The 19171-nt window shown below is 47.9% G+C and overlaps 1 long non-coding RNA gene across 1 annotated transcript in view; it reads right to left on the minus strand.

Moving 5' to 3' along the window:
* Positions 1–3810: 3810 nt before the first annotated feature.
* LOC122215390 overlaps positions 3811–19171 on the minus strand; it is a 79627-nt gene continuing 64266 nt past the window's right edge. Inside the window, exon 3 of the long non-coding RNA XR_006200343.1 lies at positions 3811–4472. This is a non-coding gene — a long non-coding RNA (uncharacterized LOC122215390). The remainder of the gene's footprint in view (positions 4473–19171) is intronic.

Raw genomic sequence — 19171 nt, forward strand, 5'->3', positions numbered from 1 at the left:
GGTGTCCCAAGTGTCCCGGTTGGTGTCTTTGCTCCGGATAGCCCGCCTGGAGAAGCGGGCAGAGAAGGAATCTCTGCCTTCAGGGACGCGGAAATGCCAAGCCAAGGAAAAGGCCTGTCTTGTTACAAGCAGGGCTCATACTTGTATTTACTTTCCTGCCTTGCGCGGTTGAGCCGCTCTTGAATGACTCCATTAACAAGAATGAGGTTCCTCTATGACAAAATCCTGACTTTGGCCGTCTGCTGTTTTCTGTGAAGCTGCCATTCTGTGAACAGGCTTCTGTTTAAGACCCATTTGATAGCCTGCCTCCAACGTGATCCCATGGAAATACCCTCTCCCTTCTCAATTAGCTCTAGAAAGACCTCTGTTACATTTTCTTCTGCCTTAGGCATGCGCAAGAATGATGTAGGAAGAGACACACTTGAAAGAAGATTGTTTCGAAAGTCTTTATGCGAGTCCCGGTTTCCAGGCATTTACATTGTAATTTACCTACTGAAATAAACATATTTTGCAAGCCAGCATCATCTGTTCTCTGGGATTGATAACAAACACATAAGGTCAAATAGCAGCCCTAATCACTTCTGCAAGCCTTGCATGCATTTTCAGGCAAGGAAATAAACTTCAGGAATGAAGTTTACAACGCATCTATCTTCCAGCAGTTGGGGAGGGGGGGCGGTCTCTCTGGGGCAGCTTTTTCTTGCTTCCAGGAAGTTTTCTGTTTGAAGTGCCCCTGCTCTGTCTCCAACAGTCATTTGGAAATTATCAGCATTTAATTTATGACCTTATGAATTATTTTATTCAGGAGGGAGGGGTTCCGTTTGGAAGCCAAATTTTTGCAAATAAGGACTGTGACAGAACGGTCTCTGATTTGAAATTGGAAGGGGGGGGGGGGGGTCCCTGGCGCCCGTCTTCCTCATTGACAGATGGAGTTTTCACTTATTTTGCATCCCTTGAAATTACAATGGCAGCGTTTGTAGGTATATCTGAGACATCATTTAGACCCCTTTAAATTTCGGTGGAATGTTAAAATGAAGGAAGACTTGACTGTCTCTCAAGATTCAAAAAGGATCCACGGGCTATTGTCTGACCTCCTCAGTGTCTGATTGACTAGTAGAAAACGCATCTCCATGGGAACAGATAAATGTCTGCTTTTCATGCCGTGAAATACTCAACTCAGCCCGCAGAGCCTCACCAACCTAGCACTTTATTTGGGCGGCTGTAAGCAGCCTCTCTCTTTTCATGTTCAGCCAAATTATCTGCCAGAATTTCTTTTCAAGTCTAGGGAAAGAAAAAAAAAAAAAGAGTTTCTCCCCCCCCTCCCCCTTCCTGCATGGAGTTAATTACTGTATTTTCATCTGGGAGGGTGGGAAAAAATACACACTGAGCTGAATAGCACACAAAACAACGGCTGGCATGTTGTATCTGCCTGTTGTCTATTAGCTGTTGGTAGTGTTTTTTGGAAGGTATGATGGTCTACGGCGGTATTTAGATAGTGTCGGGGAGGGTAATGAGACAGCAGCCCCGCAACTGCCTGTTTCGGACTGTTTACATTTGTGCCAGAGTCAGGCTGTGTGACCTTAGGCAAGTGGGCAGCGGCTCTGATTTAGTGCTGTGATAGGAGACACTGAGGGAAGGGGAAGGATAGGAAAACCGGCTGGAGAGTCTCAGGTATCTGCCTCCCCTCCCCCCGCAAAGCCCCCAACATCTGCCATTTTAACTCCCTGATCACTGATCCAGTGCTCTGTGCCAGCAAAATTTGAGAACAGCTCTCCGGAGAACTGGGGCTTTCTCGGGTGATTCCAGACACTTCTGCTTCTGTTCCTGGTTAAAAATACCACCGGAAGCGGCATTTTCTGATGAGATCGTGGCACTTCCAGACCAGTTTCTGAAGCAGAGGGAAAAAAATAAATGAAGGGGGGGGGGGGTGAAATACACATACACACGCATACAAACACCTATGTATGTTTTTTCAACAAGCAAGGTCGAAATCTTGGGGGCAAAATATCTTAGCCTCTTTGATCCTAAAACTGGGCACAAGAATATGTGCGGGTTCCTTATTTCCCTGGAATCCATTCACCCGTTCCTATTATTCTGTCCTTTGTCGGTTCAGCTATTCGTGCCTTTGTCTCTCTCCTCTTCTTAGCACCTCCACCCACCCACCCACCCAACAAGTCTGAGCAGGAAACGTTTAAAGACCAGTGAACTGCAAACCCACTAGGCAGTTTTCAAAAGAATCCAGGTTAAAGATACCTGCAGTCAAGATGTAGCAATCAAGTCTCAATTCCGGCTCCTCGGTGGATGTGATCCCTAAATATCAAAACCCCAGTGGTCTTTATCTGGACCAGCTGCTTCTGATGTCTAGAAGGAATGTGGCACATCGAGTGTGTGAACACTGACTCTATTGTATCCAAACAGGCTGATTGAAGCCTGGATAATTGGCATGTAACCTTCTCTATTAATAGTGCAGACAGATATGTGAATTAGCTGAATCCCTCTGACATATGCCATGCATTAGCTAAAGGGGCTTACAATTCTCCAAACATCGTGGCTAACTATTACACCAATAATTAGGCTTTAGAACTTGATAACTTTGGGGGGAAATCAATAAATAATAGGGAAGCTCCCTACTGCCTCTGAATAAGAAGTGCCTCTCTAATATTATTACATCTGGGGTTTGAGGATTTGGGGATTTGGGATGTGTGTGTGTGTGTGTGTGTGTGTGTTGCTGATGCGGAGTTTCTGGAGAAGACTGGTAAATTTGGGGATTCTTTGTTTACCTTCTACAGTCGTCAAGGTATTGAATAGCAACGTACATTTGTCGTGTCCTGTTTAAAGGTCTTGTAAAGGAATAGACCCTGAATGAGGACTATGAAATACTGAATGAGGCTATTTAGAACCATACATTCCTAAACACATCAATTCCTAAGACTACGTGGGCTGATGGTTAAGAGTGTAAACAGCAGTCAGATTGTCCAGGTCTGAAGTACAGCTCCCCACCATATGAGCTTGTGACCGTGGGCACTTGTCTAACCTCTCTGTGCCTCAGTTTTCGTCTCTGGAAAATGGGGATAATACACGTTCCTATCCCACTGGGACTTTGCAAGGATGAAATAAGTTGTTATTCACAAAATGTTCAGAATGATACAGAGTATAAGTAAGCGCTTTTGTCTTTTTACTTAATAAGCATGCCCTGAAATGTTTTTCAAACTGTAGGCTGTGACCTATCAGTAGGTGCTGAGAGTAGTTTAGTGGATCCCAACTATCATTTTTTGGATAGGATAGGATAGGATGTAGAATACATAGGAAGGATAAGATCTGTTCTGTAAAACTTTTGCTATGTAAATAAATGTGTGTGTGTGTGTGTGTGTGTGTGTGTGTGTGTGTGTGTGTGTGTAGTGGGTCCCAATGTAAAAATGTACATAATTCTTTTAGTGGGTCAAGTTAAAAATGGGAAAACCCGCCATCGAATATTTAAAACCTAGGAACAACCTAAATGCATCAATAGGAGATTGGTTTAATAAGTTAAGCAACGTCCACCCCATGAATTATCAAGCAGTTGTTCATGAGAAAAAGATCAATTCCCACATGCCGATTTGTACTAGCCACTCAGATATATTATTTTGTAAAAAGTAAAAAAACAAAACAAAACATTACAGACCTGTGCGTATTTCAATCCTGTTTATACGAATAAAAAGGGCTTTGTTGCGTGTGCGTTTGTTTTACTGCATTGAACCTCCTCTGCTGACTGTGCAGACCCTGTGCGGAGCGGAGTCTGGTCTTCCTCGGGTTCACCTGCTCAGTGATCGGCGCTACCATCCGGCCAGGGGGGCAAGCCAGAAGCCTTGAAGCCACTGTTGACGTGCCTCCGTCTCTCACTCACCTTTAGGGATCCCAAATCCGTTCATGTGGCTTCCTCTCTAATCCTCAACCCCTATTCCAAGCTGCCAGCATCTCTCCCCCGGGAAACCACATCAAACTCCTATCCCCTGTAGCCTCCGATCCCCCTCAGGTGCCTAACCAGTCTCCCTGCCGCCTCTTAACTGGTTGCCTGCAGTCACCTAACTAGTCTCCCTGAACGTGCTCTTACCCCATCTCCTCCCATCGTCTTTGGACAAAGACCAAAATTCTGCAATAACTTTTCCATTAGTTTCCTACAGATGCCATAGCAAAGCGCATGCACACACACACACACACACACACACACACACAAACTGAGTGTCGTAAAAGTACAGAAATGTATCACCAAATGGTTCTGAAGACTGGAAGTCGGAAAGCAAGGTGGTGGCAGGACCGTGTTCCCTCCGGAAGCTGTAGGGGGAATCCTTCCTCTTCCCAGCTGGCCTTCAGCCCTTGGCTTCCTTGGACGGCAGCCACACCACTCCAATCTCTGCCTCTGTTGTCACAGGGCCTTTCCCTGTGTGTCCGTGTCTGTGTCTCAGAAGGACGCCAGTCTTACTGGACCTGAAGCCCACCTGCTTCCAAGTAAGATCACCTTGTGAGTTCCTTGGGGGCTAGGATTTCACCACATCTTTTAGGTGGGGACACAATTCAGCCAGAATAGCCTTTGAGCCCCCGCCTGGCCAGGCCTCTGCCTTCCTTTCTAGGCTTCTCCCCCACCCTCCTGTCGTATATTTTAGCTCCACCCACACAGGACTTTTTAAATGGTCCAGGTTGCTTCCTACCACAGGGCCTTTGCTCAAGTGGTTTGCTTTCCCCTCTCCAAACTCCACTCCTATTTCCCCCCCAGGTCTCCCCTCCCTTGTCCCTTGGGGATGCCTTTCTCTGATGCTCCCACCCCGGGACCAAGCTAGGTTCCTCTGATCCTCACATAATTTTGTAACACCATCCGCTTTGTGTTCGTCACACTTGTCAATATTGGAGTTTTTGTGTTTATCTGCTTGTTTGATCGAGGCCTTCTCTGCCATAATACCATGGGATCTCAGAGGGCAGAAGCAGGGCTGTGTTTGCTCACCTTTTTAGTCTCGTCTCTTAGCACAGTACATAGCCTCATGGGTGTTCAACTCAGCGTTGGTGCTCGGGGGGATGGGAGTTTGCAAACCGTTTCCCAAAATACTTGCACCATTTTGCATTCCCACCAGCAACGTACAAGGGCTCCAATGTCTCTACCTCCTCACCACCCCTTGTTATTTACCATTTTTTTATGATAGCCACCTAACAGGTCTGAGTTATTCTTTAATTTGTCTTCCAACACCATCACAGATGGTCTTAATTTTTTGCGGAAAGTTGTAGCACAGCTCCCCACCCCCAAAAATATACATAAGCACCTAAAAAATTGGCCTATGATTTTTAAGACTTTTTGGGGCGCCTGGGTGGCTCAGTGGGTTAAGCCTCCGATTTCAGCTCAGGTCATGACCTCACGGTTCGTGAGTCCGAGCCCCGCGTCCGGCTCCCTGCTGTCAGTGCAAAGCCCACTTCGGATCCTCTGTCTCTCTTTCTCTATGCTTCTCCCCCACTCATGCACGCTCTCTCTCTCTTTCTCTCTCTCTCAAAACTTTTAAATACAGAGAACAAACTGTATTTAAAGGGTTGATGGGGGAGCAAGGGAGAGGGGAAAAGGGGTGACGGGCATTAGGGAGGGCACTTGTTGGGATGAGCATTGGGTGTTGTACGTAAGCGATGAATCATGGGAATCTACCCCCCAAACCAAGAGCACACTGTATACGCTGTATGTTAGCCAACTTGACAATAAATTACATTTTAAAAGGCTGGAAAAAATAAAGTTAAATGACGTTATTATAAATAAATAAATAAATAAATAAACATGTAAAACTTTAATAACTAGGGGCACCTGGGTGGCTCAGTCGGTTAAGCGTCCGACTTCGGCTCAGGTCATGATCTCGCGGTTCGTGAGTTCGAGCTCCGCGTCGGGCTCTGTGCTGATGGCTCAGAGCCTGGAGCCTGTTTCAGATTCTGTGTCTCCCTCTCTCTCTGACCCTCCCCCGTCCATGCTCTGTCTCTCTCTGTCTCAAAAATAAATAAAGGTTAAAAAAAAAAAATTAAAAAAAAAAACAAAACTTTAATAACTAAATAATAAACATTAAAAAATAAAGACTTCTCTAGAAACCACCTATATATTATCTGGGGGACCCATGGACCCCAGGTTAACATCATAAAATCCGAGTTAAATAAAAAAGTTGATTCAGACACAGATATAGAGAGCTAAGAAAGGCTGAAGCCCAGTGCCTCACTCAAGGCGACCCAGTTAATGAAGAAGATGGGAGGAGGCACCTGGCTTGATCTCACGGTCGTGAGTTTGAGCCCCACATTTGGCATAAAGGTTACTTTCAATAAATAAATAAGTAAATAAATAAATAAATAAACAAATAGGAAGGAGGAAGGAAGGAAGGAAGGAAGGAAGGAAGGAAGGAAGGAAGGAAGGTGAGAGCCCAGATGAGGCATTCAGGCTCCACAATCTTACTGTGGGTTCTTACCTGGGTGCAGCCTTAGAGCAATTCTCGGGTCACCTGGGTGGCTTAGTCGGTTAAACATCGGACTTTGGCTCAGGTCATGATCTCACGGTTCGTGAGTTTGAGCCCCTCGTCAGGCTCTCCACTCTCGGCGCAGAACCCGCTTCGGATCCTCTCTCTCCCTCTCTCTCTGCCCCTCCCCCACTCGCGCTGTCTCCGTCTCTCTCAAAATAACTAAATAAACTTGAAACAATTTTAATAAATAAATAAACATCAAAAAAAATTTTTAATGCGTATTTTTAGTTTCCACCCACAATTTAGAAGGTCTGGCAGCCCCTAGGGTCAGCTCTTCAAACGGCACAAGCTGCCAGAGCTGAGGAACAGCTGTCGGTCCAGCGCTGCCCAGGACGCCGCAGTCACCGCCCTTCCCTGTCGCCCTGGTCTCAGGCCACTTCACTCAGATCTTGCCCTTGCTAGCAACTGCGTCTGTGGGCCCACGCAAACACCGGACACCTTCCTGAAATAGGGAGGACTGCAAAGGCGTGAGCACGGCTAAGAGAAAGGACTAAGACCCGGTGAACACTCTGAGGCTAGCAATTTCGTCAGGGAACCTGACCTGCCCCCAGGCCAGAAGACACAAGGGTAGGGTGTGGTGGCCGGGACCCGAAGAAAGTAGCTGTGGGAGAAAGCCACCTGATAAGAGCGGGCGACCTTCAGTAGAGGAAGCAGCCAGCCGGGGGCAGGCGGGGAGCAGGGCAAATAAATACCCCGACCTCACTGCCCTTCTGCCAGTCTCCCGCAGGTGCCTCGCACTGGCCAGACCCAAGTGGAAACCAGAGCGGAAGAGTCTGTCCATACAGGCCAGAAAGGGAGGCAGGTTGAAAAGCGGATCAAGAGGAGAAAAAGAACAATATATAACATGTCAGCGATCTCAACGGTATTCCTCTTATGGGGCACTTGGTGGCTCCTTCAGCTCAGGTCAAGATCTTGCAGTTTGTGAGTTCCAGCCCCACATCGGGCTCGCTGATGTCAGCCTGTCAGTACAGAGCCAGCTTCCGATCCTCTGTCCCCTGCCCTTTGCCCCTCCCCCCGCTGGCGCTCTCCCCCAAATAAATAAACATTTAAAATTCTCCCTCTTATTATCTTTGGCTATTCATAACAGATAATATTAGAAACCTCTCTCTTCATTACTTACATTTAGATTCCAGTTCCCCTATATTTCTAGAGCCTTTCCACACAACGATGTAGAACCAAAGCCCTGTTTCTCCCCACCATGCCCATTTCATCTTCCTAGCATCCACTCAATACTGTTTTTCAAATGTTTAATTGTTTTGCAGGTGGCTGTTGCTTACTGAAGACAGGAACCGTCTTCCTCACCTCGGAACTCCCAGAACCTTGCACTCTGCCAGACGTATAATAACTACGAAAAACCCGGAGACCGTGGGTGGATTTCTATGGATTGTTCTAATAATGGAGGGGAGGCCCACAAAGTGAGTGGTGGCAAAGAAATGCCATCACTAATTGTCCCCAGCGATATCCTTCTTTCAAAGAGGCGAATGGTCATTCACCAGATGGCAATGGTAATTCGACAAATTAATGGTAACAGTGACAATCAGATTAGATTAATATTTTGGGAGCACTTACTCCCAAATATAAAGTGCCAGTCACTTCATACATGCACGCATTTATATCTAAGGTTTTCGATAATACCGTAAGTCACGTAACATTATTCCTATTTTGCAGAAGAAGAAACTGAGGCATAGAGACAGTAATTATCCGAGGTCAGTACTGGAGTCAGGATTGGCCACCAGATCTGATGGATTCAGAATCTTCAGTTGTAAATCCTGGCTCTGCATAGTTAACATAGCCTTAACTAACCGTTGCTTCCAATATCTGTACGTTGAACGATTACATCCGTGATCCTTATCAACATGTATCAGAAGTTTGGTTATACAGCAAGTAGAGACCTGACTTAACCAGTGGCTTAAGCTTATAAGGGTTGTTTCTCCTTTAAGAAGTCTGGAGGTCAGCTACTGCTGGCTTTGGTTCACTGGCTCGGTGACATAAGGGGATGAGGTTTCTGGGCAACTGGCTGGTTCAGTAGGTAGAGCATGTTGGTCTTAATCTTGGGGTCATGAATTTGAGCCCCATGTTGGGCGTAGAGATTACTTAAATGAATAAACTTTGTAGGAAAAAATGTTTATTTATTTCTGAGAGAGAGTGGGGTAGGGGTACAGAGACAGGGGGACAGAGGATCCAAGCAGGCTCTGAGCGGACATGAACTCATGAACCACAAGATCATCACCTGAGCCGAAGTCAGTTGCTTAACCAACTGAGACACCCAGGGCGCCCCAAAACACGAAGAAGAAGAAGAAGAAGAAGAAGAAGAAGAAGAAGAAGAAGAAGAAGAAGAAGAAGGAGGAGGAGGAGGAGGAGGAGGAGGTTGTTTCTGACGTGTTCTTGGACTTGCCCTCTTAGTCACAAAATAGCCACTGGAGTGCCAGCAATCGTTCCCATGTTCCAAGCAAGAAAAAAGAAAAGTGGAAGGCAAAATATCACCCGCCAGCTAGATGAGGCCTCTTTACAGAGCATTCCCAGACATCTCATCTAGGTTTTCTGCTTTCATTTCAAGAATCACCTTTATTGGCAAGAGTTGAGGCTACAGTTGGCCTCTACAGCATGAAGGTTCTGTTCTTAAAGAAGAAGGAGAAATGGGTGGTAAAGAGGCAATTAACGTTCTCTGCCACAGCCCAAGTATCTATTTATACCTATTCATATCTGTATCTTTATCTATTTATGCTTTACTCCAGGGTTTGATCAACGAGGCCCGCTGCCCGCCTTTGTAAATAAAGCTTTATTGGAAAACAGCCACGTTCATTCATTTATCTATTGTTTATGGCTGCTTTCACACTACAAAGGCAACGTTTAGTAATTCCGACAGAGGCTGTCCGGCCCCCAAGCCCAAAAATAGCTCCTGTCTGGCCTTGTTTTACTCTCTCCCTTTCTATCTTTGGGAAAATGCATTGCACCTCAGGGTGACTCAGTTCGCTGAGATGCGAATAGGCCCAAATATAACAGGTGAACCAAGCAGTCCTCCATCGCGACCGCAGCGTTTCTTCGTCATTCTTGCTGCAACTCCCGTTTACAAAGACCATTCAAGGAGCATCTGAGCTGGAAGAGGCATTTCCCCTGATATCTGCTGCAAGGTCGGAGCAATCCTGTGCCGTCTTCCAGTGTCTCTCACGACAATGACAATCATTTGCACTGAAGAATAAACACACTTTTCGCCTCCAGATGCCCACAGACGTTCCGGGAGACTCATGCACACGGGAACAATCTAAAATTATCCAGCTTTGTATGTTATGGAAATAGTCTCATTCAAAGACAACTTCGTATTTGCTGAGATAATTACAAGTTTGATAAGTGCAAATTATCTGAGGAATAATTTGTGAAGCATTATGCACGAGCCTAGGGTATTGGTTACAGGATAGTTTATGGCGAATCTATATAGATTTGAGATAAATCAAAAGTATAAATCAAAGAATGCCTACCGTTCTTTCCTTCGGTTCTCCACACAGGGCCGGTGTATTTTTTGCAAGGGATTTGCGACTGAATGAATCGGACACTTCAAAACATTTCTCTTTGCCAGCTTACCGGCATTGTCATGTGCCTATACCGTAAACGCTTTATAACTCCCTCAACTTCCTGGCTCCAAAATTATGTTTCTTGACAAATGTGCAATTTGAGAGGACGTTCACAATACATCAAATTTTGTGGTCGATGACACATTTTTAGTATTTTATTTTTAAAATTTGTTAATGCTTATTTTTGAGAGAGAGAGAGAGAGCATGCGAGCTGGGGAAGGGCAGAGCGGTGGGGGGGGGGGGGGGGGGAAGGGGCAGACGATCCAAAGCAGTCCCTGGACTGTCAGCAGACAGCCTGATGCAGGGCTCCAACCCACAGACGGAACCATGAGATCGTGACCTGAGCCAAAACTGGATGCTCAACTGACTGGGCCATCCAGACGCCCCTTTGATATTTTACATAACACTATTTTAAATGCGTATAATTTTTAAAATTTCAAAGAAACACAAGTGTACATAATTCAAAGTCTCGTAATGTTGATCACACTGTATTTAATTTGAGTACATGGGTCCCAGCAAAATAGAGAATACAAATAGCAATCTGAAATGCTTTGGATGGAACTACCTGTCCCTGTGTCACAAGATGTCTCAAACATGGCACTTCGACACCTGGGGCTAGAACATTCTTCGTTCTGGGGAGCTGTCCTGTACCCTGTAGAATGTTTAGCGGCATCCCTGGCTTCTATTCACTAGATGCTAACAGCACTCCCCACTCTGTTGTGACAACCAAAAATGTCTCCAGACATTGTCAAATGTCTTCCGGGAGGCAAAATCACCCTTGGGTTGAAAATCACTGCTGGACTATGTTCCAGAGCATTTGTTTTGGACAGAAATCCAGGTTCTCTACTATTTACTAGCTGCAGAAACTTAGGGATAATTCAACCTCTGCAGACCTCAGTTTTCTTTCTAGAACGTATACATAATAACGGCTTTATCTCACAAGGTTCTTGTGGAATTAAAAGTGACAATGCATGCAAAACCATAAATTCTCAAGACACAGTAGTATTCTCATTTTATTATCCTTCTTAATTATCAATATATCTTTTGGTGGCAGAGTGCCCACTCTGGGCTTTGTAGGATCGACTCGTGAACAGCATAGACAAGTACCCCCAGCTGGGACTGATATAAAAAAAACTCAGGAGCTAATGAAATGAAGTCTTTCTTTCTGAGCGAACTGAAACATTCGCTTTCGCAAGCCACGGAAAAGGTTTTTAAAACCAAGAAGCAAAGGGCGCCGGGTGGTTCAGTTGCTCGAGCGTCCGACTCTTATTTCCGCTCACGTCATGATCCCAGGGTGGTGGGATCGAGCCCCGCATCAGACTTGGCGCTGGGTGTGGAGCCTGCCTGAGATTCCTTCTCTGCTTCTCTTTCCCCATGCCCCTGTTTGCTCGCTCTCTCTAAAAAAAAAAAAAAAAAAAAAAAAACCCTAACAAAAACCTAACAAGTAAAACAAGCCGTCTTCTGCAATTGGCAGTCAGGGGAAAAGAGAAAGGAAGCATCTTTCTTCCAGGCCAGTTCCGAGGGCTTTTACAGAAACACACTGCCTCTTCCAATGACCGCAGAGTGTGCCGATGCCAGAGCGGGGCTCTCCTGGTGCCTGGGTGGAATAAACGTGTTGGCTCTTGAAAGAAAGAACCAGGCAGATGGCTATACCAGCCCCGATTATTTTCAAGTCATTTCTCAAGTGTGTAAACTTAGTACCATTGTCTGCCTCTCTGCTTTCGGGAGGTTATTATCGCCAGATTAGCTGTTTGAAGCGTGCCCTCTTGCCTCTGTTGTGCTGGAGAATGAAGCTTTTCCTTGAACATGGCACTTCCAACACAAAATGCTGGCACTCGAGAATATGTTTTATCACCTCTCGAGTCCTGAATGGGAAAAATTTGGCTGCGATTCGCTTTTCCTGTTCTGTGAAACGTATGCATGGCCCCTAGGAATTTATTCCTCAGATGGACTCCCACGCTCGTGAAATAGCGTACCTGGCTGTTTATTGCAGCGCTGTCTGCAAGAGCGAAGGAGCAGAATATTATTCAAATGTTCAGCCAGGGGAGACCGATTGCATGTTAGTTAAATGGAATACTATGTAGCAATAAAAATAGAATGAGGAACTTCTTCACAGATATGAAGCAATCTCCAAAATACACTGTGAAATAAAAACAAACAAAACGTACCTGGCGCCCATCAAAGAGATTGCTTGTATATTCACACAATGGCTCCCGAAAGATACATGAGAAACTTGTAAAATAAGTTTTCTCCAAGGAAAGGAACTGGTCACTTGAGACACGGTTTAAAGGAGATTCAACAACCTTTTGTACCTGATGAACTTGGTACTCTGGCAATTTTATATATAAAATAAAAATATATATATATAATAAGTAAATATATATAATATAGATTTTAGTATAAACAAATATAGATGTTTAATATAAATGATTTTTTTAAATAAGTAGGGAACGTAAAAGTTTAAATCATTCTTTAAATAAGTATGTACTTAAACGTTTAACTAACACCTCCCCCAATATAATGTATGACTGTAATATTAACGTGTCTCGGGGGAAGATGGGAAACATCTAAACTGTACTGTTTTCCTCCCCCCCCCCCCACCAACCCCCGCCATGGTATTTTTATATAGAAATTATTTGAAATTTACAAAAGAGGTTAAAAGTACAGAGAGTTAGTTCCTGGGTCGCCTTTACCCGACTTCCTCTGTTACGAACATGTTACAGAATCGTAGTTCGTCTATGAAAACGAAGAGATCGGACAGCGGTGCGATACCCATCACTAAACTACAGACTTCGCTCGGATTTCACCTGCTTCACCGACGATCTCCTTCCGTCCCAGCATCCCAGCCCGGATACCGCCCCGCGGGCCCTGCGCCTCCTCCAATCAGTGACAGCCAAGCGCTACAGTTTTATAATTGGCTCCGTTCTCAGCCAATAGGAAGAGTGGGAGGGAACGACTCTGCCTGGATCTGGGTGCAGCGGGGCGTGCCCACGCGCCTGGACCCCCGAAGCCACCAGAAAGCGGCACATCGTGTGGCGGAGCGCCTGTCCGGCTGACGGTCCGAGCAGGAGTTCTGACGATAACAGCTCGGTTTTATTGAGAGTATCTCTTATTTGCGAAGCACTATGCTAAGCGTCATTGCAGCTCCCCCCACCCCGACAGCCCCAGGTGGCAGGAATTTACATTGACCCCATTTTACGGATGAAAAGAGAGAGAACATGTTACATCCAACACACATTGTATGAGAACTTGGGTTGAAACAGGGGCTTCTGGCTCCTGCTTCGTCATCTACACACAAAAAGGTATGTTTTGTAAAGAAAAAAAAAAAAAAAGGCAAATTACTTAATCTCTCTCAGGCTCAGTTTCCCCATCCACTAAGTGGGAAGAGCATCATTACCCAACTCACGCTTTGAAATTCACCTGAGGTCGTGAAATCTAGCTGGGGTTCCATCTACCAAAGGTTTTTGCTTTGTTGGCTTTTCTACTGGGTATAAACCTATGTGTACCCGTGGCTACAGGTGAAGAAGGCGGCCCGGGTACAAAGTCAGCCTGGAGCATGGTGCAAGAAAAGGTCTGTGGAGTCTTGCTAAGCCGCAGGACCAGTTTCCTTTTATTTTCCAATCGGTTACGGGCAGACGCTTTGTAAAATACAATAGATACTGAATACTGGGGAGGAAAAATGAAACAACAAAAAAGTAATACCACACAAAGCACAATTCCAACTTTTGCTTGGATTCCATGCAGCTAATCTGTCGAATGCAGCAGACCAGCCCCGTGTAAGGACCACACAGAAGGCAGTTCTGGTTCTAAGGAAAAGCTGGAGCTCTGTGCGTGGGCCATTTTGTACCCCGGTCTGTCCTATGAAGTGGCTCACGTGGGCACTGCAAAGAGTCGGTCTGGGGACACAGACTCCCGAGCCCACACTGCAGACGGCTCAGTAAAGGACTGAAGGTGACAGACAAGAAGGAGATGTTCAGCCCCAGGTAATTCTTTGCTGTGCAGAAAAACCAGCTCAGCATGGTCAGGCCTGCCGATCGCTTCGGAGGAGCGAGAAACTTTCATAGGAAAATCTCGCCCTTTTTTAACGCAGTTAAATAATGTTTCAGAAGAATAGCTAACGGTGCCAGCCGGCTTGTGAACAGCTTCCTAATTTGCAGGGCCCGATGTAAACCGAGAAGGCGGGGCCCCTGGTTCGAGATTATTAAGAATTTCAAGACGTGGACAGCCACGTGAGCATTTAACTAAGCGAGCCTACTCAGGGCGTGCACCATGAAGCTGACTTTGCCCGTGAAGGCCAAACAAAATGTCTGCGTCAATTTTCATGAGTTTTGTTTCGCTCCTTGAGAGAAGGGGCTGCGTTTCCTGCAAAGCCTCCACGTACAGGCCCTCTCTTGGCTAGCAAGAGCTCAAGGATTAGAGGAGATGAAACTCTGTGTGGATCAATGGGGAGGAGCAGACATGCGTAGAGCAGCTCGGTAGCTCTAAACAAATACAGCGATGGCTATTTTGTGGCACAGAAAGTTCTTGATCTCGAGGGGCGCCCCAAAAACGGGGGGAAACATTGCTATCTGTACTGAGGGCTTACATGCCAGATATCATTCTGGGCATTTGATATATATTCACTCGGTTAGCCTTCATAAAACCCTAAGAGGCGGGGGGCAATCATTCTGCCCATTTTAGAGATAAGGAAACTGAGGTACAGTGAGATTGAGTGACGTGTCCAAGGTCACACAGCTAGGAAATGGTGGGGTCAGCGTATGTGTTTGGGCTGTCTGGCTCCAGGACCTGCACCCATAACCACCAGACTGCCTTGGAATGAATGGTTAGGCTTCCAGAGAGTTCCGTGGCATCATCAGGCTGGTGGGGGGAAAGTTTGGGCAAGGAGGTCCTCACCAGACCCCAGATGGGATGAGGGGGATGGTGAGGAGGGAACCAACGGGAAGTACATTTGGTGGGGGAGGGGAGGTCTGGAGAGTGAGCTCTACTGACCGTTCCCAGTGGCCCCTGAGAAAATGATCTCCACGTGCAGCTCAAGGACGCTCTCTCTCTCCTCTGGAGACAGAGACCAGGTTAGAGTGCTCAGGGGAGGGGGTGGGGGGTGTGGGGGGAGGGGGGAACGAGGGGCAGGGAAAGCAACGAAGGTAACGGGAGCCAGGGTGACCTTGGAAACATGGGGGACAAGGGAAGGAGAGTGAGGAGAAAGAGGCAGGGCAGGGGCCAAAGTTTCTGAGCAAACTAGAGGGACGAAGGCGCATTCAGTGGGGCACCTGGGGGGCTCAGGTGGTTACCTGTCCGACTCTTGATTCCGGCTCAGGTTACGATCCCTTGGCTTGTGAGTTCGGGCCTCGCATCGGGCTCTGTGCTGACAGTGCTGAGCCTGCTTGGGATTCTCTCTCCCTCTCTCTCTCTGCCCCTCTCCTGCTCTCTCTCTTTCTCTCTCCAAATAAATAAATAAATAAATAAATAAATAAATAAATAAACTAACTAACTAACTAAAAAAAATTAGGACTAGAAAGGTTTGGAGCACCTGGGTGACTCAGTCGGTTAAGCTTCCCACTCTTGATTTCATCTCAGGTCATGATCTCGCGGTTGGTGGGTTCGACCCCAGCATTGGACTCTGCACGGGCAGCACTGAGCCTGCTTGGGATTCCCTCTCTCCCTCTCTCTCTCTCTCTCTCTCTCCCCCCCCACCCATGCTCATGCTCTCTCTCTCAAAATAAATAAATCGCCTTCAAAAAAGAAAGACCAGAAGGTTTTACCATGTCAACCTCCCGGCCCCAGCTCCCCTGCAAAGTGGCCCGCAGAGCCCGCATTTTCTGCCAGCCCCCGTTTCAACCGACGGCCCTGGAAGAGCGCGGTCTCTAGGTCAGGCCAGACAGCTGATGGAGCTGGTGCCTTCCAAAAAGGCATCGCTAGGGGCTCCTGGGTGGCTCAGTCGGTTAAGCGTCCGATTTCGGCACAGGTCATGATATCACAGTCCGTGAGTTCGAGCCCCGCGTCGGGCTCTGTGCTGACGGCTTGGGGCCTGGAGCCTGCTTCAGATTCTGGGTCTCCCTGTCTCTCTGCCCCTCCCCTGCTCATGCTTTGTCTCTCTCTCTCTGTCAAAAATGAACATTAAAAAAAAAAAAAAAAAGGCATCGCTAACCCCGGGCTTCGCAAAGCACGGTCATTCACACCCAGTGCCCGGGGCCCGGGAGGCACAGGCAGGACCTTCAGGGATGTGGTTTGAAGGGAGAGGGGGTAGTGGTGCCCACCCAAGGCCCCGCCCAGCCACACCCCTGGGCCAGCTGGGGGTGCTGCGGTGGGGAGCTCCTCTGTTTTCCTTTAAACTTCCACTTGGGGGCGGTATGGGAACCGAGGGCATCGCCCCCTACCGTGTTCACCTCTGTCTTCCCCAACACCTACAGCGGGAGCAGGTGCGGGGCGGGGGCGGTGGGGGGGGATTCTCACTGTTTGTGGAGTGAATGAATGAAATCAAGGCATCACAGCCGGATCTGATGGATCCGTGCGGGTTAACAAGCACCTGCGTGGGGAAGGGCCGCGGGTACGGAGGGAAGGCTCGCCAGAGAAAAGGAGCATTTGCAGACGGTTCACACCAGGCCCACCAGCCGGCGCGGCTTCTCCACCTCAGCCCGTGACATTGGAGGCGGACAGCCCTCTGTTGCCGCGCTGCCTTGTGCATTGTGGGAAGGTTAGCACCATCTCTGGCCTTACCCAGTAGACGCCGTTAGCGGGCCCCCTTCCCCAGCCGGGACCGCCAAACTCTCTCCAGACGCCTCCCCATGCCCCTGAAGGCCAAATCCCCCCACCCCCGGAACCCCCGCCTTGGGATAAACTGCCTTATTTCCCACAGAGGTGGGTTTCCAGGTTTCCTGGTTTCCAGGATTTCTGCAGAAGGATCTGGGAACTCTTGAGACCTCCAAGCCGAGGACGTCAGAGCAAAGCTAGGACTCCGGGGTTTCCCTGCAAAGACCCTTTCCAGAACGAGTTCTATGGAATTCGAGCTCACCCGTGTCGCGTCCGTGCTCGTGACATTCCCGTTTGTTGTTGGTGTTTGTTATTACTCTAACCGCTTCCTTCTAGGAATGAGGACACCTGAGGCCCAGAGGAGTTCAGGAACTAGTCCCCGTTTACACAGCTAGCCGGGGGAGCAGGTGGACGGCTTATTTCTAACATGCACAGACCAGGAGGAAACCAAATAATGGGTTTTTGAGTTGGCAGAGGGCATTCGTTCTGTCCCTTTCAACCTCGGACTGAGTGAGCAGCTGAGTGAAGGGCAGGGGCAGGGGGCCCACTTCCCATCTTGGGCCTGCTCCCCGGGGCTTTCGGCTTTGCTGCGTCGTCTCTCTGTCGCTGCAGCAGGTCTGGGCCTGAGCAAGTGGGGGTCTTTGAGAAACCACAAGAACAGGAAAGAAAGAGGGAGAAGAAAAAGCGTCCCAACAAACGCCTTGGGAAGGAAGCAGCAGTCGGCTGAGCCAGTGGCCACGAGGCCATGTTTTTGCATGAAACAATGTGGAGGGAGCAGGGGAGGTGGGTTTGTTTTGAAAGGACACTGCCGGGCATCACGCGCCGTCCTCACTGAAGCCTGACTCGCTTTTGTTGGCAGGTGTGAGTCAGAGCTTGCTCCGGGACCTTGGGGACCGAGGCTGTCTGTCAGACCGAGTCCAGGGAAGGGCCGCGTGCTCGGTGATTCCCCACGTGGATCGTTCAAGATGCCCAACGACTCGAAAGCTTGGCTTGCGTCTCTGGCTGCAGGTGAGCCTACGCTGGTGTTTGTCCGTCCAGACGACCCCGGGGCCCGGCTGCCTGCTCTTTCCCACCGGCCTGATAGACACGTTCCCCCAACGAGGTCGGGGCCCCAGCTGCACTCCAGGTGGAGCGGGTGAGAGCCAGGCAGAGGTAAGGCAACCGGTTGCCATTTAGTTATTCACCACATTTTCTTTGAGCTCCCGCTGTATGCCAGAAACTGTCCTGAGAGCTGGAATACAGTCAAAGCCAATCCCTGCTGTCCGGGAATTGGCATAGTAGTCCCTGGAGACAGTTAATAAACAGATCGATATCTGGGGTATCAGATGATGAGGACATTCATGAGAAATATAAAGCTAAGGGGAGAGCTGGAGAGTGACAGTCGGGGGTCTTTGAGAAGGGGGGTGGGGGGGCTGGGCAAGATCTCTAGGAGGAAGGAAGAGGTTTCAAGTTGTTCTAGAACCTTTGCCAACAATATTTGGGGTGAGAATAGAGCCCACTTAAAAAAAATTTTTTTTAATATGTATTATTCTCTGAGAGAGAGAGTGAGAGCACGAGCAAGGGAGGGGCAGAGACAGACACACAGAATCTGAAGCAGACTCCAGGCTCCGAGCTGTCGGCACGGAGCCCGACGTGGGGCTCGAACTCACAAACTGCCAAGCTCGTGACCTGAGCTGACATCGGACGCTTAACCGACTGAGCCACCCAGTGCCTCGATAGAGCCCACTTTTGAAAGGGGAAGCGGCTGGAACAGATACATGTGCACCCGTGTTCACAGAAGCACCACTCACAACAGCCAAAGGGTGGGGACAGCCCAGGCGTTCCTCAACAGACAAGCGAATAAACAAAACGGGGTGGGTGCAAACAACGGAATACTATTTGGCCTTAAAAAGGACTGAAATCCAGACACAGACTACAATATGGGTGAAGCTTGAAGACATTGTGTTAAGGGAAGGAAGCCAGACACAGAAGGACGAATCGCGTAGGATCCCAGAATAGTCCAATCCATAGAGACGGAGAGCAGCATGGTGATTGCCGTGGGCGGGGGTGCGGAAGGGGTTGGGGAGAATGAAGACTTCGTGTTTAGTGGGGACAGTTTCAATCTGGGATGATGACAAAGCTTTTGAGATGGAGGGCTGATGTTATGGTTCCCTCCGTAACAACAGCATGAAGGTACTTCACGTCACTGAACTACACACTTAAAATGGCGAAAATGGGAAGCTTTATGTTACGTATGTTTTCACTACTTTAAAGATGAGCTGGAAAAGAAGCAAGACTAGGAAGCGGACGGAGGAAGAAAGAAGGAAGAGACCGGAACAACGTTGACTGAGTGAAGCTTACTTTGGACCAGTC

Source organism: Panthera leo, chromosome A3 (genome assembly GCF_018350215.1).
Source record: "Panthera leo isolate Ple1 chromosome A3, P.leo_Ple1_pat1.1, whole genome shotgun sequence".
In the NCBI taxonomy this organism is placed as follows: Eukaryota; Metazoa; Chordata; class Mammalia; order Carnivora; family Felidae; genus Panthera; species Panthera leo.